The 17,958-nt window shown below is 37.0% G+C and overlaps 1 long non-coding RNA gene across 2 annotated transcripts in view; it reads left to right on the top strand.

The window, feature by feature from the left end:
- Positions 1-17,958, top strand: part of LOC118151471 (uncharacterized) — a 231,346-nt gene that overhangs the window by 105,258 nt on the left and 108,130 nt on the right. For both annotated transcript variants that reach the window (XR_008479629.2, XR_013532583.1), the window contains exon 2: positions 16,570-16,792. This is a non-coding gene — a long non-coding RNA (uncharacterized LOC118151471). The remainder of the gene's footprint in view (positions 1-16,569; positions 16,793-17,958) is intronic.

Below are 17,958 nucleotides of genomic sequence, written 5' to 3'. Positions count from 1 at the left end.
TAGTTGGGACTACAGGCACACGCCACCATGCCCAGCTAATTTTTGTATTTTCAGTAGAGACAGGGTTTCACCATATTTGCCAGGCTGGTCTTGAACTCTTGACCTGGTGATCCGCCTGCCTTGGCCTCCCAAAGTGCCTGGATTACAGGTGTGATCCATTTTTAAGCTAACTAGTGATATTTGGTTGTTCTCTTTATTCTTTTTACCTAATGCATGCTTTATAAATTGTTTAATATGTATATAATATTTAATAAAAAATTTTAAATCTCAAAAGTTAAATTTTTGGGAGACTCTGTCAATTGTTTACATCTTTCATATCCTTTAAAAGGAAATGGAAAGCTAATCATTTAACAAATATTTATTGATTCATTACTGTGCACTAGGTACAGAAAGACTGAAAAAAAACCAAAAAACAAAATTCCTCCCTTGGAAGACATAAATTCTAGTGAGGGAGAATAACAGTAAGTCTCTATATAAATAAATATGTAAGTAAATAGGTACAATATATCTGTGATAAAATTCAGGTTGATATTACCATTAGAAAATAATAAAAACCAGCCTGAGCACGGTGGCTCATGCCTGTAATCCCAGCACTTTGGGAGGCCAAGGAGGGTGGATAACTTGAGGTCAAGAGTTTGAGACCAGCCTGGCCAACATAGAAAAACTCCGTCTCTACCAAAAATACAAAAATGAGCTGGGCGTGGTGGTGTACACCTGTAGTCCTAGTTACTCAGGAGGCTGAGGCAGGAGAATCACTTGAACCTGGGAGACGGAGGTTGCAGTGAGCAGTGATCATGTCACTGCAACTCCAGCCTGGTTGACAGAACAAGACTCTGTCTCAAAACAAACAAACAACCCCCCCCCCAAAAAAACCAAAGGGATTACAAGATAGTGATGGGGTGTTGGAGGTGGCTATTTTAGACAGAAGTCAGGAAAGACCTCCAGGAGCATGAGCAGAACCTTAGGTGAAGAGTGGAATTAGCTATGTGACTATTTGGGAAAAGAGCATTCTGGCAAGTGAAGAGCCTGTTAACTCATCTCCCAAAGCTCCCTCCAAAACCATCTTCCTCATTTAGTCTCAGGGAAGCTATCCTCTTTCTTCCAGTTAGGGCAACATCCCATCCATTAACTCCACACCTCTCTCCAGATTCTATCGCTTCTGTAAGTAGAGACTTTTCCAACTCAAGGTCTGTTAACTTTGGTAAGAGAGTCTCCAGGCCTCCAAGATTTTCAGGTTAGTTTGCTATCTTGTTGGAGAAAGAGGGCAACATTGCTCATTTTTTGTGTGTGTCTTAAAGAAGCAAGAATGAGTGAATCATCTCAATAGATTACTTTTCCACATTATACATGATAAAAGTTTTTGAAGTCTGCTTGATGACTGTGGGGCCTACTGAGGCTGCAGAACCAATTTTCATAAAGGCCTAGAGAAGATTTTCTATGGCCAGCTTATGTAGTTATCTTTAGGTTAGAATATTTTGTGTGGTCAGCTTATGCAACTAATATCTTCGTGTTTTCCGTTCAGACTCTTTTTTGTTGAGCTCTAAACTTTCATATCCAACAGCCTATTTTTTAAAATTTCAGCTTGAATATGTTACAGATGTTTCAAATTTAACATGTCCAAAAAACAAATCTTCGTTTTTTTCTTCAATTATTTCCCTTATCTCAGTAAATAGCAAAATCATCCTTTAAATTGCTTAGGCCTTAAATCTATTAATCATTTTTGACCCCTTGTTTTCTCTCACAGGCTATATCAAATGTAGCTGAGATTCCTGTTGGTCCCAGAATCTGACCACTTCTTACTCACTTTACGGCTATCTCCCAGGCTATGTCCACCCACATTCTTTGCCCGGATTATGGCAATTAACTTCCAACTGGTCTTCCTGTAGCTCAGGCTCTCATAATGTGTTCCATAGATCCCTGGGGGCCCTCAATACCCTTTCATGGTATCCATGAGGTCAAATCTAATATGAGGATTACTGATATTTGTGTTGTTGGTACAAAGGCAACGGTGAGTAAATTGCTAGTGCATTATCACAAATCAAGCCAGTGGCACTAAAGTCTACTAACAGTCAAAATGTACTTCATTAACAATCTACCCAAAAACATGCAATTTCACTTAAGGATGTCCTTGATTAAGTAGCAAAACTATGATTTGTTCTCTCTTGAGAAAACAACTATTTAAAACATTCTATATGGTGATGTTGGAAGTATGCAGAAAGCATTTCTGTTGCATACTGACATGGTGGCTGTCTGGAAGGAAGACATTGTGCAATTGCTTTAGACAAAAATTAATTTACTTTTTTTCATGAAACATATATTTATTTGAACAAACAACTGACAGAAAACAATAGTTATTCATATTTGGACATTTGGCAGACATTTTCTTAAAAATGAATAAAATAAGCCGAACAGTTCATGGAAAGCAATGAACAGTATCTGTTGCTGGTGATAAAGTTTTTAAGTGAAAATTTGAATTTTGTAAAACTTATATGTGCTTGAGAGATTTTCAATATCTAAGAACTTCTAAATTGATATTAGGAGTGCTACGAATGAATATGATTTTCGATATTATATAATGAAATATTTGGAGAATCTGCTTAACTCAGTGAATCAAGAATTGTTTCAAATGACCAATGCATCATGTTAAGAGATCACATATGGATAAAATATCCATTCAGAGTACAGAATAGCTGGGTAATCCTAGTTACTTGGGAGGCTGAGGTGAGAGGATTGCTTGAGCCCAGGAGTTTGAGACCAGTCTGGGCAACACAGTGAGAACTCATCTCAAAACCAACCAACCAACCAACCAACCAACCAACCAACCAACCAACCAACCAACCAAACAGTACAGAATAGACCAATGGATCTTTCTGAAACAGAGTAGGCAAGTTTATTAACATGGTTTGAAAATAACCTTTAAGAAATTAGTACTTGTTAAGTTTTTGTATAATATTAAAGAAGACTGTATGTAATTATCTGGAAAGTTTATTGAAACACTAGTTCCTTTTTTGATTACATGGTTGTATAAGGTTGGATTTTCTTAATATACTTTAACCAGAGTATCATATAGCAATGAATTTAATGCAAAAGATTTGACACTCTGTCTTCAATGAGGCCAGACATTATTGAAATTTGCAAAAATGTAAAGCAATGCTATTCTTCTATCAAGTTTTTTTGGCTTGAAAAAACACTTATTTAAAAAATATGTTATTCATCTTATTTTGTAATGGGTCACCATTACTTTAAAATGAATTAACAGATATTTAAAAAGATTCTTAGTAAATAGACTGAGATACAGTAAATATTTATACATACAACCTAGTTAAAAAAAAGCTCTTTGGAGTCCTCAGTAAGTTTTAGGTGTAAAGTGCCTGTGAGATTAAAAAGTTGAGCTGCTGCTTTTGTCTCTTTCCTGAGTGACAGGCGGAATCAACCATGCTACTCCTACCCCAACACAACCCAATGGCTCCTCCTCCATTCACGGTAAAAGCCAGAGCTCTCACGGTGGCCCATGAGGTCCTCCCTTTTTGAACCTATCTTCTCCAACTCTCTTCTTTGTTCATGTTGCTGTAGATACCCTGACTTCACTATGTTCGAGAACATGCCAAGCTTATCTGGCCTAAGAGTTTTTCCACCTATTCCTTTTGCCCTGAGCCCTCTTCCCCCAGAGGTTTGTTTATCTTTTTATTTCATTTCTTGGCTATGCAAATGTTAACTCAAGGGAGTCACCTCTCTTGCTCTTCCCTGTTACTTTACCCACTTGCTTATTTCTCATTACCTGATAATGTAATTTGGATTATGTTTTTACTTGCTTGCTACCCGTCCTTTCTACTAGAACTGGCACTCTATTAGCTAACAGGTTTTGTTGTATTCATTGACTCAACTGTAGGATCTACAATGCACCAGGCACATAAAGTGATTTACTGGTTCGTCTTAACATCTTAGAGGTAACTGTGGCAGCTTCATTTCACCCTCATTTTGCAGCCCAAAGTTGGAGAACTTTTTTGAAGGACTTTCTATATGTCCATTTTGAAATAAGTCAGGAAAAGTTCTTTGTACTAGACTGACCAGATGGTTCCAAGCTAGGATCTTCATGGGATTTCCACTTTTCAAAAGGAGGCCTTGAAATACCATGGTCCTGGACTGCTTATGGTCTGCATTGACAGCAAGTTCCAACTAATAAAATACCATTTAATACTATATTGCGGAGCTCACTTGGCTGATGTAACAAGTCATAGAGTATGTATCAGTTCCTACAGTCTGTTGCTTTTCACTGGATATCTTCCTTATGTTGTAAAAAGCTTTCCCTAGTCATATTTTTTTGGTGGGCTAGATACTATGAGTTTTTGCAACCACCAGAGAACATTGTAAAAATTCAACATTATTGAGATTTCATCTGTATATAGGTCAGACCATGCCTCTGCAGGCAGGAAGCTTCTCATATCATAAAGCAAAGAACTTGTAAAAACTACTGATTTTTCTCTCCTTATAATACTGGGGCCATCAGCTCTTCCCACCCTTCCCCTTATTCCAAAAGTGTGTGTAAGGAAGATTATGAGAGAGTTTGTAAGTATAACATACATTTGTTTGAGATATATCAAAGGAAGTTGTATTTTCATAAAAGTTAAGTGAGAAGAGGAAACCTCAGAAATAATATGACTTTTAAAAAACCAATTATATTTGCAAAGACTTAGGCATATAAGCAAAGAATTAATCACAGTATAACATACTTTAAAAGAGGTATTTACTATGTCTATGTGTTTTTTTTTTAATTTCATAGTAATTATACTATCTACCATCAAGGTAACATTATTAAAATCTTAGAGTGAGCTGTTTTAAAGGCTCATTTAAATATAGTATTTCTTTAATCCTCAAATCACTTTATTATAAATACTCATCACCATTTTGTAAATAAAGAAACTGATACTGGGCCAAGTGCAGTGACTCACGTCTGTAATCCCAGCACTTTGGGAGGCCAAAGTGGGCAGATCACCTGAGGTCAGGAGTTTGTGACCAGCCTGGCCAATATGGTGAACCCCATCTCTACTAAAAATCCAAAAATTAGCTGGGCATGGTGGCATGCACCTGTAATCCCAGCTACTCAGGAGGCTGAGGCAGGAGAATCGCTTGAGCCCAGGAGGAAAATGGAGGTTGCAGTGAGCTGAGATCATGCCATTGCACTCCAGCCTGGGTGACAGGTAAGACTGTCTCCAAAAAAAAAAAAAAAAAAGAAACTGAGGCTTAGAGAGTTTAAGTAATGTGTACAAGATTCTACACCTAATAAAAAGCTCAGTTCTTCTGATTTCTAATCCAGTGCTCTTTCTATTTTATCATTATACTATTTGGAGGTAGCAATGCATGAGTAAGGGTTCTTTATCATCTTGGTTAATTAAGTGCATGTTGATTTAACATTTATGTAATAATTGAATAATCACCTTTAGCAAATACCAGAGGATATAAATGCAGTCAGAAAATTATAAAGTACCATTGAAAGAAAACAATTTGTTCTGAAAATCCAATTTCGACAGGAAGCCAAAGGGAAATTTATATTATTAAATACATAGGGGACCAAAGGAAAGCAGAATGTGTATGAGCTTGTACTATGAGATACTATGATAAAAAACTGATGGCATCTTTCAGAATTGGTTAAAAGCCACAAACATAAGAAGGAGAGGAAACTGGAAGTCTCTTCAAATACCTACTGTGTCTAGTCATGAGGGTATTTCCTGGACACTAGGAATAATAATTATTTTATCTAGGTAAAGTAAATACTTTTTTCTGTTGCCAAACTTCAGTAAGAAACATAGCTGCAAGGAGTGAGGTAAAGAGAGAAAAACAAGGGATAATATATTTATACTGATTTTTTAAATGTCAAGTATAATAGTTATTAATTTTAGTAAAAAGACATTAATTAGACCTGCATTTGACATTGAAACAGCAAACTGTGATTTCTCAAAGTAATTTTTAAATGAAAATATGGGAACTCAAGAAAGTGATTTGATTAAAATTCTTTATTTTCAACATTGGTAATTACAACAATAATTTCTTATTGCAGCACCTTTGAATATTAGTCATCTATTTAATTTTATGATGCATGTCATGATATACCTAACTGCTAGAAGATGATATGGTAATACACTTGTCATTAGTGCTTACTGGTGTGTGAATTAAACATTGGTGTAAGAGATGCTTCTCACAGTCAGGTAAAATGTTAATTAAATTGCTAAGCATAGAAACACTTTTTTTTCAGCAACTTTAAATTTAAGCAGTTGGAATAAATATGTTATACATCAGGATGTTCTGATTCATATATTTTGGGGTTGAGGAAAAATGACTTTGGCAGTTTCCCTTTTAGAGTCATCAAGAGTCATCAAATAGGTGTCTTTTCTTCTAATTAGGTATTTTGACATAAACTTGGAATGTAATAAGATAATATTAAAAGATTACAGAAAGATAACTCATAAGTCAACATGATGAGGCAGCTGCAAAAAATGTTGGTATAATATTTATCTGGTTAAAAAATACGTCATAGAGAGATGCGAGTGCTGCTGTCATTCATACTGGTAGGGACAAATGTGGCATATTTTCCTCATCAGTGAGGGATGGGGCATTGTGAGAGGGGAGAATAACCAGCACTGGGAGAAGGTTTAAAACCATGATAGTGCAGCCAGATCTGAAAGTCATGGGAATGTTTCATCTAGAGAGACAAAGACATAGATAGATTAACTTTTTTTTTTTTTTTTGAGAAAAGTATTTGTTAGCCAGTGTCCTTGCTCTACTGATTAGAAAATACTTCAAATTTCACCACTGTCTTTGTTTATTACTTCACATTATCCTCAAGTATGTCAAAGACCATTGTAATGACATTCAATGGAACAGAACAGAGGCCCTGGAGGCAATGCTACACATCTACAACCATCTGATCTTTGACAAACCTGACAAAAACAAGCAATGGGGAAAGGATTCCCTGTTTAATAAATGATGTTGGGAAGACTGGCTAGCAGTGTGAAGAAAGCAGAAACTGGACCCCTTCCTGACACCTTACACTAAAATTAACTCCAGATGGATTAAAAACTCAAACATAAGACCAAACACCATAAAAATCCTAGAAGAAAACGTAGGCAAAATCTTTCAGGACATAGGCATAGGCAAGGACTTCATGACTAAAACAACAAAAGCATTGGCAACAAAATCAAATTAGACAAATGGGACATAATTAAACTCCAGAGCTTTTGTACAGCAAAAGAAACAATCATTAGAGTGAACCGGCAACCAACAGAATGGGAAAAATTTTTGCAATCTACCCATCTGACAAAGGGCTAATATCCAGAATTTACAAAGAACTAAAACAGATTTACAAGAAAAAGACAAACAAACCCATCCAAAAGTGAGCAAAGGATATGAACAGACACTTTTCAAAAGGAGACATGTACGAAGCCAACAAACATATGAAAAAATGCTAATCATCACTGATTATTAGAGAAATGCAAATCAAAACCACATTGAGATACCACCTCATGCCAGTTAGAATGGCGATCATTAAAAAATCTGGAGACAACAGATGCTGGAGAGGATGTGGAGAAATAGGAACACTTTTACACTGTTGGTGGGAGTGTAAACTAGTTCAACCATTGTGGAAGATAGTGTGATGCTTCCTCAAGGACCTAGAAATAGAAATTCCATTTGACCCAGCAATCCCATTACTGGGTATATACCCAAAAGATTACAAAACATTTTATTATAAAGACACATGCACACGTATATTCATTGTGGCACGGTTTACAATAGCAAAGACCTGGAACCAACCCAATGATAGACTGGACAAGGAAAATGTGGCACATATACACCACGGAATTCTATGCAGCCATAAAAAATGATGAGTTTGTGTCCTTTGTAGGCGCATGGATGAATCTGGAAACCATCATTCTCAGCAAACTGACACAAGAACAGAAAATCAAACACTGCATGTTCTCACTCACAGGCGGGTGTTGAATAATAAGAAGACATGGACACAGGGAGGGGAGCATCATACACTGGGGTCTTTTTGGGGGGTCAGGGGAGGGACAGTGTGGGGGTGGGGAGGTCAGGGAGGGATAACATGGGGAAAATTGCCAGATGTAGGTGATGGGGGGATGGAGGCAGCAAACCACATACCTATGCAGCAATCCTGCATGATCTTCACATGTACCTCAGAACCTAAAGTACAATTAAAAAAAAATAAGAAAAATAAAGAAAAATAAACAGAGCCAGCAGAAGACCTGCCATTTGAAAGAATCTATTCTCCAAAAGGCAGTAGAGATTATGAATAACATATATATTTCTCAAAACACATTTATATTCAACACCAGGGACTAAATAGGAGCAGGATTCATGTATAATTTGACAACCATGTGAAAAGTCATATGTAAAACCTCAGTTGACAAGTACTGCATTTTCAATTTATTTAAGAGATTTTTAGTGTCCATGATGGCCTGGAACCTTGGGCAACTGTGTCTTACCTGCATTTTGCTTCAACTTTGATTGAGTGGCTTGTTTATTGGAAAGGTATATAATAAAATCAAGAGAAGTTTAAATGTGTGGGATCCAGGACTCAAGTTCATCCCAACCCTAAAATACTATCATAGAAAATAAAAAGGTAGTTTGATATTTGGGGATATAAAAACATCTTGATTGAAACTATTCTACTAACTAATTGACCTGTCTTCTTACGTGTCTTGAAATAAGACAATGGTTGTAGCTACAGACCAATTACCAGAAAGAATAGAAAGTGAAATTCATACACTATTCTTCTTCTTCTTTTTTATTTTTTTGAGATGGAGTTACACTTTTGTTACCCAGGCTGGAGTGCAATGGCACGATCTCTGCTCACCACAACCTCCGCCACTTGGGTTCAGGCAATTCTCCTGCCTCAGCCTCCTGAGTAGCTGGGATAACAGGCACGCACCACCATACCCAGCTAATTTTTTGTATTTTTAGTAGAGACGGAGTTTCACCATGTTGACCAGGATGGTCTCGATTTGTTGACCTCATGATCCACCCGCCTTGACCTCCCAAAGTGCTGGGATTACAGGCTTGAGCCATCGCGCCCGGCCACACTATTCTTTTTGTTTGTGCTATCTCCCAAAAGATTAACATTAGTTCTTAATTATAGAATTTTCCAATGAAAATGTTTGTATTTTGACCTTTCAGAATGCAATTTTAAAAAGTGTGAAGTTGAATATAAGAGTGGAAAAATAACAGTTTCTTAAATTACTAACGTTACTTATGACTTCTAATTAAGACAGAGGTTTCTGAAGAAACAGTTTGTGTAAAGTATAAACAGAGGGTAGTTTGTAAATCCGCAGATTAGATTTTCCCATGCCTTCCTCTAGTCAGCATTTTATTTCAAACCATTTAACCATGAAAGCAATGTTATTTTTTACTAGTTACTTCTTATAAAATGTTCCAGTCATATTCATAGAATAGGTAGGGTACAGTGGCTTATGCCTCTAATCCCAGCACTTTGGGAGGCCAAGGTGGGCAGATCACTTGAGGTCAGGAGTTTGAGATCAGCCTGGACAACATGTTGAAACCCAATCTCTACTAAAAACACAAAAATTAACTGGGTGTGGTGGCACATGCCTGTAATCCCAGCTACTTTTGGAACTTTGGGTTCCTTCAACCCAAAATTATTTGCCCAAGCTCCCTCCTATCATCCTGCTCTCAACTCAAATGCCACATCCTTCAAGCCCTTTTCTAGCCATCTACTCCAAAGTAGCTCCAAATTCCATGCCTGTCACTCTCCTATTATTTGATTTTATTTTCTTCATAACATTCATAGTTACATGAATTATCTACATAATTATATTTGTTTGTTGACTGTAGACCTGTTTGGGGTACATAGCATGAGTGAGAAATTTTGGTGTTTGGCCACTGGGATTTTGTGATTGTTTACTCCCTAGCTCCCTTTCTCTTGTTTGTCCTCTCACTAGTACATGAAGTTCAAGAAAAAAAATTTATTGTTATTTCAGTTATTGTCACATTTTCAAAAGAATGGCAGAGTGCCATCCATACTAATAGGCGTATTGTAGGTATTCAGCAACTATTCATTAGAAAAGTGATCAAACTCTCATATTCCTCTCTCCACCAGCATCAGGTGGGCCTGGGGGAACCAGCTGAAGGGAGGAGCAATTGATTCTGTACTCTGGAAACCACAATGACAGCTTCTCAATGGGTTTGGCCAGGGGCACCAGTAATAGAGGGTTTTAACAAGTTTGAAAGAAACTCAACTCATTCTGTTAAGGTTAAATAAGAAATATTAGAATCTTAAATTTCTTATTAATATTTTTGCTCTGAAAATCTGTCTTTATGGTTCAATAAGCCAGAACTGGGATGACTGTGTCAAAACAAAAATTTTTATTTTAAATTATTTTATTACTCTGCCAATTGGTAAAAGGTTTCAGTGCTTTTATTAAAACATGGGCGGAATATTGACCTTCCTCTTACTTAAATATACACAGTCACTTAAATAATGGGATCAGTTGTTCATCTCTTCTAGTGTCATATAGGTAGTTTTCTCTCTCACTGTGTAAGATGACAGATTCCAGAGCTAATATATATGGTATTTAAGATTCTACAAAGAGTTGCCTGGAACTAACTTGTAAATTTTTTATTCTTTGAAAACCTGCAAGTTTAAGATGTTTAGCATTCATCCATATCCTGTTTATTCCTTCCAGGCAAATGGAGGGATTACGTTTTCTTCCCAACTTCCAGCTGGTGAGGAGTCTTAAAACTAGTTCTGGCCAATGGGCTCTGAGCACAAGAGATATGTGCTCAGGTGTGTAATTTCATCATGTAATCACTGGCATGGGACATTGCCTTTTCTCTCCTCCTTCTGTGACGTGGAAATTATTACTACCCGGCTCTCTATGATGTCTCAGGAGGCTACAGATTCCAGATGTTCAGCCATAAGAGAGCAGACTCTTCACAAACGTAGTTCCCAAAGTGACTCCTTGGTGGCCTATGTGGAGTCTGTAGCTTAGATCTCTCAGCCACCATATCTCTAAGTGACTGTGGATCTCTTTAGGGTACATTGCATAAGTGAGAAATGATGGCATTGGCCATTGAGATTTGGTGGTTGATTGTTACTGCACTGTAGTCAATACTAAATGTATAACATAGTTCAGGAATGAGTTCTGTGGTTGATTTTTATTAGCTTATTTCTAGTAGAAAAGATTTATAAATATTTGATAATCACTTTAAGCTGCTGCAAATTACTTTTTTAAAGAAGAAATTCCTACAATGTGTGTCTGAATTTAATGAAGGAGAATACTTTTTGTGTTCCTAATTTTTCTTGATAGCATTGAATAATATGTGGACACAGAGGAAAAAGTGCTAGGATGTCTGTGGTTTAAATTCACAAAATCATCTTTTATTTATGCTTAAATTAGCTTCAGCTACTAACACTTAAAATATTTTTCAGCATTCATTTTTGCCATAGAAATTAGCATTTTATTAGCACAAATTGCTCTTGTTCGCTAATTCCAAAGATGTCCAAAAGCAAGAACAGCCTCCCGAGCTGTTAGACTTTGGAAGAGAATAGTAAATCAACTGGTGGATAGGACCATATATCATATTAAACATGGGGAATTCACCACAAAATCATTACACTAAAAAGCGACAATTTTGATTGATTAAAATGGTATGGGCTGGATAGTGTTAAATCACTGTGAGTAATATGACATTATGATTTTACATATCATATTTCTGCCAAGACAATGAAGGTAAAAGGCATTGTCATCAGATGATAACAGACAATAAGAAGAATCCTGATGTTAGATTTATTACTGGGTTTAGATTTAGAAAGAAGTAATTCTTGTCCTGTTCCACTTATCAAATGACTGTAAATTCAGTGATGATGTAAAATTCTAAGGCAGAGCCACTTACAGGTTTGACAAAGTGCCAGCTAGAAAGTATTTATTGTTCTCAGTGGTTCTGCCTTACACACTTAAATATTTATCAGAAACATAAGCCCCTCTGATAAATGTTTTGGATCTTTGTGCCTATTTTTTTTTACATTTAGATTTTTCATCAGAAACCAAATCTGTCTTTTTATTATGCTAATAACACTGAACTCATAATTTGAAAGGGTAATATATGAGTTTTAAAATTTGACTCCTTGTAACTTCTGATTTTAAGTGTGAAACTTTTGGAATAGTTCCTTATCCATGGGTGCATGCAGCCTTTGCTTGGTAGTATAGCCAGTCGGACCAGGGATCAGCACGTGAGGTAAAGAAAGGCAGCTATGTGCTGGCCACTAATCTTGGGGTGGCAGGTGATGGCATGAGAACGCTGGGTTATGGGAATGTTCTATATAGGACACAGGAGACTGGATCTGGCTACATCTTCTTATTAAATAGATTCAAATGTGAGACATACAAATGGTATACCACCTCCAAAGCACAGAGAATCACAGAAAGAAAGCAGTTAGTAAACTCCGTAAGGTTGCCAAAGCTACCAAATGCAAAAGCCAAACGTTGCAGGTAGAAAGGCAGCGTCATTAAGAAACAGCAAGATAAGTAGGTATTATAAAAACTGAATTAGAAAGTAGCTGACCCATCAGAAAATAGAAACTTCACACTAAAAGTGGGCTAGGTTGCAATCATAAAGCTGTTGAGGTTACTTTTCGCTATTCCTCAATTCCCTGGGTATCCTTACAGCAAACTAACTTTAACTACTTTAAACTGGGCTTCTTATGCTTCCTCCAACTTCAAAAAGTCTAACACATCTAAAAAAATATAATGAATTCATAAGATCACAGAATTTCAACTCTATAAGAGCACTTAGAGACATCTTGCCAAAACATTTCCTACTTATTTTTATTATGGGGAATTTCAGTGCTAGGGAGGAAAAACAACAGAGTCAAACCCTTTCTTTGCTCTATTAGCTGAGCATGTACTGTGATCATAAGCTTCTTAAGGCTACAAACATGTTTTTAGTATCTGTTTCTTCTACCCAGTATAAAGTAAGAGCTCAATAATGCTTTTTTTAATAGTGAGTCATAGTAAAATCTTACGGCATTAGATAGTTTAGATTTGTTTGCAGGGCTGGTTAATTCTAAATAGTTAAAAGCAGGTATATGGTAAAAAATGAAATGACTCTTTTTTTTTTCTTTTTTTGAGACAGGGTCATACTCTGTGGCCCCGGCTGGAGTGCAGTGGCATGACCACAGCCTCGACCTTCTAGGTTCAAGTGATCCTCCCACCTCAGCCTCCCAAGCAGCTAGGACTACAGGTGTGTGCCACCATGCCTAGCTAGGTTTAAAAAAAATTTTTTTTTAATAGAGATGAGGTCTCACTATGTTGCCAGGGCTGGTCTCAAACTCCTGAGTTTGAGCAATTCACCCGCCTCAGCCTCCCAAAGTTCTGAGATTATAGGTGTGAACCACCACACTGGGCCGATTATTTATCCCTCCACCCCAATCTATTTTGTTAACATTTCTCTTCTGCATATGATACATGCACATACTCATATACATACTCAAATAAAGGAGTTCTTAATCTCATTAGAAATATAAACTGATTAAAGAAGTTTTATGTCCATCAAAATTGGTCCTGGAAAATTCATTGCACAAGGCTGGCATTTGGGGTTCACAAATTGCTTGAGCAATGGGGCAGTGACAATATCCAAATAATTTACAGTTAGGTCTCCACATTCACTTAGATTCATGGATTAAAAATGAAAGAAGTGTTATGTTCTGGAACGTTTTCTGATTCAAGTATAGGGAAGATTAGTATGGAGATAAGTTCTCTGACCCTCTAATTACATGAAGCTTTCAGCATCTGTCTCATTTACTTGAATCTCAAAGGCTAAAGAATTTTTTTGAATAAATAAAAACTTAAAAAAGTCTTTGGGAAGTAACGTATGTCTGTTCAGCAGACTGTTTTGTAGAAGAGAACAGTTAGTTGAATTCAGGGATATTTCTTCAGTTTTTATGTCTGTGAAAGAAGAAACAGTAAGAGCTATCAAAATCACATCTGCCACTCAATATTGTTTTAACTTTCAGTTGTATTTTCTTTAGAGAGAAGTCCTTCAAAGCCAGAATAAATAATTCTCCAAGATAGCATACAGCAAATAGAGAATGCTAGTTCTAATCTTTATCTAGATATTGTCTTAGGAGGTATAAGGACAAATCTTTAGTTTTGACTAGTTCTGAATTATGAACTCTATTGGGGACCTGGATTCCTTTTGCTAAGAAAGTTATACTAGTCTGAATTTCCTAAAAAAGGACTTCTGAGAAGTGTAGTGATTTATTAGACATTACTTAGGGATGGGGCTTAGGAAAGAGAGAAAAGCTAGCAACTTTCATACTATTCTCCCTTGGAAGAGTGGAAGTAGTATGAAAGGTTAGGGGCACATGCCAGAGTGAATTCTGTCCATTTGCAAAATTACTCATTATATCAGATGGGGTGGTTTGCATTCTGTATGACACAGCTTTTTTTTCCCCTCTGTAAATTATGGAAAAAAAAGTTTTAAAGAGGGGATAGTCAAGAAAAGTTTGGTGTCCTTATTCATGTGAAATGAAAGAAAAATTAATAAAGGTTTTATGATGATCTTATAAATAGGTAAACTTTATATCATGTGCTGAATGCAAAAAATCTTTTCAAATGTCAAAATGTCAAGATTTGTATGCTAAAGAGGATTTCAAGGGACTTTGAATATCTTAATTGTATAGAAGTTAAAAATTAAAAAATGGTTCTTTCTAGCTTGACAAACTTTCATTCTGCATTAGCCACGTAAGTTTTCACTCTGCTTCACCTATGGTTGCTCATAAGCCTTGGAAGATAAACTCTAAGGTAGCTTTTAGAGCAAATAAAATACTATATAAAGCTCCTTGATGGTGCAGTGGATCATGCCTATAATGGTGAGGCAGGAGGATGGCTTGAGGTCAGGAGTTCAAGATCAGCCAGAGTAATATAGTGAGATCTTGTCTCTACAAAGAAAAACTTTTTTTTTAAATTAGCTAGGCATGGTGGTGCACACCTGTAGTCCTGCTACTTGATAGGCTGAAGTGGGAGGATTGCTTGAGCCCAGGAGTTCAAGGCTATGATCACACCACTGCGCTCCAGGCTGGGCAATAGATCAAGACCCTGTTAAATAAATAAATAGAAATAAAGCTCCTTGAGTGGGTGTTGGTATCCACCCAAGGTGTGGGCTAATATCATAGATATGCTAGGTCCATCAAACTACAGGGCAAGAACAATTAAGATGGGTGAGTAATAAAATTTTAACTAAAAATTGGTCTTTTAATTGGCTACTTAAATGCTTGATGTCCATTAGTTGTTGCTTTTTGAAGTTGAGATTGCTTTGAAGCCTGATTTGTTGTGTTATTACAAATCTATTCTTTGTTATTACAAATCTATTCTTTCTATCCATCCATCATCCCACCCTATATCTTTTGATATATTTCAAAACAACTTGCAGATGCCAGTCAGTACCCTTCACCCTAAAGCACTTCAACATAATGAACATGAGAATTCAGTATTTGATTTTTTGAGGTACAATTTATATACAGTGACGTTCTCACAGGACTGCTGGTGAGGGTGGAAGTCAGGGAGGCCATGAAGGGAAGCCTGACTCCAACAGCAGTCAGGTGCGATGTCAGCCTAGTTTTATCTGCTCTTTTTCCCTAATCCTCTGAAGAACAATTCACTTAAAAAAGTGGTTTCATAGCTAAAAAAAATTTTTTTGAACTTCACTAAATGTTATGATTTATTTTCAGAAAATAGAAAACTCTCTTTCTGAGATTTTAGCCAGTCCTGATAATACAGATTTACTTAGTCTTAGAGACTCAACAAGCCAGTTTGTGTTTGTGAACTGTCTCAGAAGGGGTGGCGTCTCACGTTAGGTAGGCTACTCCATCTCTATTCATGGAGAATTTCAAAGGGATTTCCTATGCTGTGGCTTTCCCTATGCCTGAAATTATTCCTCCTATATCACTTCCTAAGATAGTAAGTAAGGCCGGGTGCGGTGGCTCAAGCCTGTCATCCCAGCACTTTGGGAGGCCAAGGCGGGTGGATCACGAGGTCAAGAGATCGAGACCATCCTGGTCAACATGGTGAAAGCCCGTCTCTACTAAAAATACAAAAAATTAGCTGGGCATGGTGGCGCGTGCCTGTAATCCCAGCTACTCATGAGGCTGAGGCAGGAGAATTGCCTGAACCCAGGAGGCGGAGGTTGTGCTGAGCCGAGATCGCGCCATTGCACTCCAGTCTGGGTAGCAAGAGTGAAACTACATCTCAAAAAAAAAAAAAAAAAAAAAAAAAGATAGTAAATTATTTGTAATTTTTTTGTGATTTTAATTATATTTAGCATCATATTAGTGGTGCAGACTTGTTAACAAGAATGCATTAGTTTTATATTGCTGCTGTAACAACAACACGCTTAGTTGCTTAAACCAGTACAAGATTATTGCTTTGTAGTACTGTAGTTTAGAAATCTGGTCTAAAATAAAAATGTTCATAGATCTGCATTCCTTTCTGAAGGCTTTATGGGATAATCCATTTTTTTTTTTTTTTTTTTTTTTTTCAGATTCTAGATGTCCTTTTGTCTTCTTCCCCTTTCAAAGATCGCCTGAGTCCTATTTTCCGCTAGGGGTCGCCCTGACCTCCTGCCTCTTATTTCAAAGCCAGTAAGAGTGGGTTGAGTCCTTCTCACTCCACCCTCTTCTTTGGTTTACCTCTTCTACTTGTAAGGACCGTTGTAATTACATTGGATTCACCTGGATAACCCAGAATGATCTCCCTATTTTAAGGTCAGTTGATTAACAAACTTAATTTCATCTCCAACTTTAATTCTCCTTTGCCATGTAATTTAACATAGTCACAGGTTCTAGGAATTAGGATGCGGTGGAAAGGTATTTTTGCACCAGTTGCAAATGACTTAATTATCAGTTTCACTTGATTATCAGAAATCAACTCATTTCGTTATCAAAGTTATTTGCTGTTCTTTGCTAATTCATTTGAAACTGGAATCCTGAGTAGTGCTCATTTGGACTAAAGCCCCATGGTTCTACCCACTTGCTTTGGTTGTACTGTTGAGAGCAGAAACTTCAAATCCAGGGTCTGTTATTCTCTAGGGAGTCCCCTAATTCATTCTGTTTCTTCCTGGAGGAGTTGCAAAAGGGAGCCCGCACTGGGTGGAGCAATTAGAAAGTGGTTCCAGGACTCGGGTTTGGTCAGAAGTTAAAGGATAGATTTCAGCACCACCACAGCAGGGTACAATCTACACACAGTAGCCCTTCTACCTCACAGTTTCTATATACTGTGCCCCATGCTTTCAGCCTCTGCCTTAAACATTTATTTGCTCTAAGCTTCTAAAGTGTAACCTGTGTCTTAGGAAGTCCCTTTAGGGCTTAGCTTAGAGCTGAGCATGGGGTAAACTCTGGACCCTGTCCTGTTGTGATCTGTGAGTGACAATACAAAACCACACCCTCATTTTAGACAAAATTTAAGCATTTTAAAATAATAGTTATAGATTGCTAGCTACTTAAGATGATTTATGTAGTCTTTAAAAGTAATCTTATTTATAAGTTAAAAAAAATCAGGATTCAACTTCTATACATTTCTGCTCACAGAATCTGTGAGTGTCCTGTCATCTGTGTAGGCTCGATGAATCAGAGAACCTAGAAATGGCCAGGAGTCACTGGAAGAATAGTCTCTCTGTGACCCCATTAGTTGGAAGGGGTATTAATGAAATAAGGCAGGCCATGTCAAGAACCAAGAAGCTGCTCTAGGAACTGAAGAAAGAAGAAGTAGAAGAGACATTATTATTAAGGCAGCCTTTCTTCATGGGTGAGGATATACTTGAGTTGGGCCCAGAAGAAAGGCTTTTCCAACCAAAGGGAGCAAGTGTGAGTTAAGTTACACAATTTGGAATATACGTTGAATATTTGGGAACTGGTAGGATATTTGTCTGCTT

The sequence above is a fragment of the Callithrix jacchus genome, chromosome 2, assembly GCF_049354715.1.
Source record: "Callithrix jacchus isolate 240 chromosome 2, calJac240_pri, whole genome shotgun sequence".
Classification (NCBI taxonomy): Eukaryota; Metazoa; Chordata; class Mammalia; order Primates; family Cebidae; genus Callithrix; species Callithrix jacchus.
The sequence above is the reverse complement of the archived record's forward strand: the minus strand, read 5'-3'. Positions and strand labels throughout refer to the sequence as shown.